This window comes from Aythya marila (genome assembly GCF_965140915.1).
Source record: "Aythya marila genome assembly, chromosome: 1".
Taxonomy (NCBI): domain Eukaryota; kingdom Metazoa; phylum Chordata; class Aves; order Anseriformes; family Anatidae; genus Aythya; species Aythya marila.
The window spans coordinates 157645241-157651240 of NC_139042.1; the positions used below are offsets into that span (position 1 = coordinate 157645241).

A 6000-nucleotide genomic window follows, 5' to 3' on the forward strand; every position below is an offset into this window, starting at 1 on the left:
AAAAAAAATTGCTTACACTGTTTCAATAAAGAAAGAATGGATTATAGAATAGCTGGATAAATTGCAAATGCTTTGAAGGCCAAGCAGGGTCATCAAAGTGTATCTAATAAGAACAAGGAACTAGTGGTCTCCAGTTTACTCCATTTAATTTCAGTTCCAAAGAAAACAGCCAAACCTGTTGAAATGAAGAAAAAATCACCTAATAATTTCTAATTGGTAGATCTTATCTGTCTTGTTCAGCACTGCTTAGAAGGTGCTGTCATGAGGAAGCCAAGGAAATCATGGCTGGTTGAAGCAGTTGCACAACTGACTGGAAGCATACATCCAGAGGAATAGTCATTCTTGTTTCACTGTCAGACTAGGAGCTAAATAAAGTAGGTTTCTATGTGAATCTCTCTTGTACCTATGAGTGTTTGATGCGTCTGATAGTGACTTCATATGATGTGAATGCATATGATCCTTTAAGACAATTTTAGATTTTTTTAAAAGTTTGAAAAATAAAAGAAATGGTCTGAGAAAAACACTGCAATTCAATAGGATGAATGCAAAAATCTATCTTCATATAGAAGTTTTGGGCTGTACAAATATAGCTTGAGGGAGAATGCATGAATACTACTGAGCAGAATCCACAGTTATAGTAAATAATGAGATGAAGTAAATTTGGTGCATTGATATATGTATTTATATATATATATAAAGCTACACAGTAACAAATAAATAGAAGTCTCCTCCACAAACTGCACAAGGTAGGTCTGTTCTATCTGGTGCTCTATGATGGGAGGTCTAGAAAAATGGTCTACACAGAACTGTTGAAAGAAATTTGTGTATTTAATTCAGGGGAAAGAAGGCTAAAAGAAGATATAATGTTCTTCAAATACATAGAAGGAAGCAGTAAAAAAAAAAATAATAAATAAAATAAATGTAAACTCCAGTAAGACTAAGCACTAAGAAAAACTAAATTAAAAAAATAGGGGTGAAAGAAAGTTCATCTGAGCTTGTTAATTTTGCATAGCTGGAAGATATTAAGCAAAGGTTTGAAAAATGTTTGGCATAGCCAATTTTATCTTTGGCTGAGGAAGAAGACTTACATAAAGGTGAGGAATAAGCAAAGAGAACTACACTGTAAATATTTTATAATTCTCTTTCCCACTACTCTATTGAGAAAAAGTTGTGTTGGAAAAAAATGGTTGTAAATATTGTGCATTCTCACTCACTGATTGAATTTGTGTTGTGCAATAATATTGCAGGTCTTTTTTTTTTTTTTTTTTTTTTCTCCTCTCCTGAGAGCTTATTGTGAAGTACTCAGCACACGCTTATTTTGAAGATTGAAAGAGGAAATAGTTCTCTAAGTATAAAGTATAATCTACTATCTGGAAGGGTTTATATACACAGTAGGATGTAATGTCTAATGACAGATTTGTGATACTTGATCTCAGAGCTCTGATTCAGTTACTTAAAATATGTTTCTAGGTAAACAAGGACAACCTTCATGTGAAACTTTCTCAACTGACTGGGCTCCAGCTAACAAATAGTAATGCTGAACAAGCACATAATTTTATAATATTTTTAACTTCAAGGTAGTTTATCAAATACCTGACTTTTGACTTTATAATACCGGTTGCTTTTAACACAATTTAGGAACAGTTAATTATTCACTCGATAAGGACTTAGATTTCCGAATAGGTCAGCTGGGACTGCTCAACCAAAAAATTGCAAATTAAGTTCATATTTTTGACTTGATTCAAACCCCATGTGCTGTAAAACATCTAAAACTGAACAAAACCAAACAAAAATCTAGTAATGAAAAAGATATAATAATTTTATTGGTGGAAAATGATGAACATGTATGAACAAGACTGGGTTTTAGAAATTTATTTTTTTAGCATAAAAAAGGGAATTAAAGATGTATTTTTAGTGGCCATAAGTTCAAACCTGGTTCTCCTGTCTTGAAGAACCTTCTTTTATGAGTTTTTGCCATTCTAATAAATCTCTCAGTAATAAAAAAAAAAAAATGTTGTCTGTTAAACAGAGGACCCATATTCCATCAAGATTTTGATTTTATAATTTCACACTGAAACCCTTCACAGCCTATTAATTTTTTATTAATATTTATTTTTGTAAAAAAAAAAAAAATACTGGCGAAATATTTAATTAAGCCAATATGACATAAGCTTCATTGTCTTATTGCTAATTATATCATATAGGTCTCTAGTGAATATCTTTTAATTAAATCTTTTTCCTAAAAAAAAAAAAGGTATTAATGATTGAACTTTAACTTCTTTAGTGTGTAATAAGAACTGACAAAATAATATTTAACATAAATTTCATAGAACAACTTCACCGAAGCAATAAAAGAACACTGCTTACAAAGCAGTCTATGTACCACTCTTCTACTTAAAAACCCACATGGGAATAATTAAACAATAATGTGTTTACTACGTATTCATTATACTTGGAGTCCCAATAGAGATGATTACCTTTCTGTTTCCATCAGAAAGCAAAATTACTTGTTGTGGAGATGAGTCTTATGCCTTAGTTATATTCCCAAATCCAATACAATTTTGCAATAATTCAATTTGCAGCAAAAGTTAGGAATAGTGTTAGTGACTTTGCCATGACACTGCAGTCACAGGGTCAGAAGCACAGCCTTCTAGACCTCCTTCAACTTGTGAGTAACCATGAACACTAACGTAAACAGCTCCATAACATATCATTCCTTATTTTTCTGTTCTTTTACATCTTTCTTTCTCTCTCTTTTTTTTTTTTTTTTTTTAAATCATTTTTAAGTGATATTTTTGATCAATCCCTATATTCTGTTTCTTGAAAATAGAAATAGGTAGGAATTTTATTTGACAGTATCTGTGATAACCAGGATACCTTGCAATCAGGATTCTTAGCCAAAAAATCACATAACAGTAAAAGAGACTGCACAAAGCTCCAGGTAGTAAGGGCATGAACCATTGGTCAGAAGAATTTGTCTCTTGCCTGTGGTGTCTATGTGGCATGGGCGCTCATAGTCACAGAACACAAGAGGGGTAGAGTAACAGAAACAACTGTCCCATTACTACATAAGAAGTGGCAGCATGCCTTGGTTTCTCACCATTGTTAGGAAGTAATCTTGGCTGTGATTTTCTCAAATATATATGAGGAAGATTTTCAACTTTGCAGGGTAATATTCATTTAACTAGAGAATAAATAAGAAAATATATATATATTAGGTAAAGTGGAACAGTTTAAATGGAGGAGAATGAGAAACCTAAGTCCTGAACATGTAATAAACACAGTGTAATAAACACCCAAGATGGCAGACACAATCTAAGCAAATGAGTTCTCTCAGAGATGAATGTTCTGAAAGTTCTGGGGAACGAAATGTAAATCTTCATTTACATTAAATTAATGGAGCTGTGAGGAAGAGGAGTAGGAAGCAGCCCTGGGCAAGGCAGAGGAAAGCAGAGGGAGCCACTTTGGCATGATAGCAGATGGAGTGCAGAATAACACCTGATTTCTCATGTGATGCTCGGCTAAAAAGGGCTTGAGAGTTGCTTGCCTGGGATCTTTCTGGAAAATAATGAATGACATGTAACAGAAAGCTGCAGACTTCTAATCTCTTGCATCCTGAAAAACAGTGAAGTTACCCTGTGTACTTTCTTCCCTTTCATCTATTAGGGTGCAGTGCCCCTGCCTACAGGACACACAAGGGAGAAGACAAATAGCTGGTCTCTGATTTTTGACTGGGCTTATATGTTGGGCAGATGTCCAACAGAAGGTGAAACGCATCATTTCTGGTCATATCCAGAAGGTGCACTTAAGGTTTCTTGTGAAGTTTCCCCCTATTTTTTTGGGGGGGGAATTGGGCACCAACTGAAAAGAAAATTGGAGGTTTTTGAATTGTGTGTTTACTTCCAACTTTCATCATGTACAGCTTTTATGAATATAATCCTGGGGTTGCACTGTAAATGTATTTTCCTTTGCACCAGTTCATAAGAACCAACAGTTCTCTATGCCTGTAATATATTTTCAAGAGTAGCACCAAATGTGAACTTCTCTGAAACACTCTACTCCTGAGGGTTTTTGATAAATATCATTTAATTAAATATTTGTAAGATAAAAGTACAATAAAAGTGATAAACATATCCAGCTTGCTATATATATTTTGTTGTTATTGTTATAAGGTAGAAATTTCAGAAACTTGAAAATCTTTAAAGAAACATTATTGTTATATCATAAAGGGACATACCACTTGCTTTAACACAGTTGTTCTGAGATATGCTGATTGTACTGATTACTAGCCATAGCATTTTGCATAGCTTTTATAAGGTGAACACCATTACTCCATAATGATATTTTTTTTTTTTGTTTATTTCCCCAAATGATTTTGTTATAAAGTGAAAATACAAGAAAAAAATATAAAGATGTAAAAGTTGTTTATTAACTCAGGGTCTAGTTGGCAGCAATTTTCTATTGTAACAATTTAGAAATGTGAGTAATGTTAAACAATTTACCCAATCTTCTCTTTCCTTCCAGACTCACCTACTTTGGAGGTAGAAGTAAAGACTGGAAGACAGTCCTGAATCCCAAGGACAGAAGGACATCTGATCCTGGTTTGCATAAAAGAAAGTGCAGTAGAGATTTTGGAACACCAGAGCCTACAATTTTAAGTTGCTTGGTGGAAGTCTGGCTATGTCATGTTTAAATGTGTCTTGACGGAATTTGGTTGTATTCTGTATAGTTGAAACTGATGTTTCTGAAATTTCTCAGACCTCTGCAAGAATGGAAACCACTGAATATCTAAACCATTCATATGAACTGTGTCATGGCCAAGTTTAATTCCCTGCTCAGTCTAATTTAGAGGTGGAGCTTGAAGCTGGGTTTCCTTCAGACTGATGGACTGGCCTTGTCACTAGTTAATGAAGCTTTTTTATTTTGTGTATGTGAAAGTTAGTCATGAAAGTGGAGCAGATCCAATTATCACTTTTGATTTCTTGAAAAAGCAGAGAGAGCACATGACCTAATGCAGGAGCTGATAGAATCCATACAGTTTCATAGTTATATGCTGAGCTGCTATAGTCCTTATAGGGCAGTTACAAGCCTGATACATTATAGCTGGACTAGTCATCAGCTCTCTTCCAGAACTGAGTAATATAAATATTTTGGCTCCAGTCAATCAGCATCTTTCAACAAAAATTATTTCACTATAAAATCGATTTTAATTATGACAGTTATGGGCTGCGAAGTTGTGATACTTGTTTGGTTGACTATGTGTCAGTAAAAGTAAGTCGGTATATTTGGTAGAGTTTCAAATTCTGCCCCTGATTATCTGCAGGATAATAAGCTACAGGATGTTTATGCAAGTTTGGGCAAAGTTTCATAAAGATACAAGAAAAGGTAGGGAGGGTGGAGGGAAGATGGAAAGTTGGAAAGAGGGAAGGATGGAAGAAAGGAAAGAGGGAAGGAAGGAAACAGAAGGAAAGAGGGAGGAAGGAAGGAAGGAAGGAAGGAAGGAAGGAAGGAAGGAAGGAAGGAAGGAAGGAAGGAAGGAAGGAAGGAAGGAAGGAAGGAAGGAGGGAAGGAAGGAAGGAGGGAAGGAAGGAGAGAAGGAAGGAGGGAAAGAAGGAAGGAAGGAAGAAAAGAAGGAAGGGAGGAAGGAAGACTATATCACTGGCATCAATTCTAGAAGAATAGATTAGTAGGCTGAACTTTCGTTTCCTAAAAGAGCTGACTAGGGTCACATCTACTTTCACAATGGATGGAATTTTTCAAGGAAGAAGGTGATCAGACCTAAAGACTATTTATTTATTTATTGTGGAATTTGCCTGTAGTAAATAGGGAGGTTCTTAGAAAGAATAGGAAGTTAATAGAATGAAGTTCTTTGAGATGACAATTCAGAAACTCTAAGATGTTGTTCTGAATTGCCTTCTGGAGTAGTTAATCTCATTCCATTAACTAGAGAAAGAATGTAGAGAGACTTGTATGAAACTAACTTCTATGTACAGTCCTTCA

At 34.6% G+C, this 6000-nt stretch overlaps 1 long non-coding RNA gene across 2 annotated transcripts in view; it reads left to right on the forward strand.

Annotated features, from left to right (window-relative positions):
* LOC309873837 overlaps nucleotides 1-5404 on the forward strand; it is a 72231-nt gene extending 66827 nt beyond the window's left edge. For both annotated transcript variants that reach the window (XR_014316744.1, XR_014316745.1), the window contains exon 3: nucleotides 4525-5404. This is a non-coding gene — a long non-coding RNA (uncharacterized lncRNA). The remainder of the gene's footprint in view (nucleotides 1-4524) is intronic.
* Nucleotides 5405-6000: the final 596 nt, after the last annotated feature.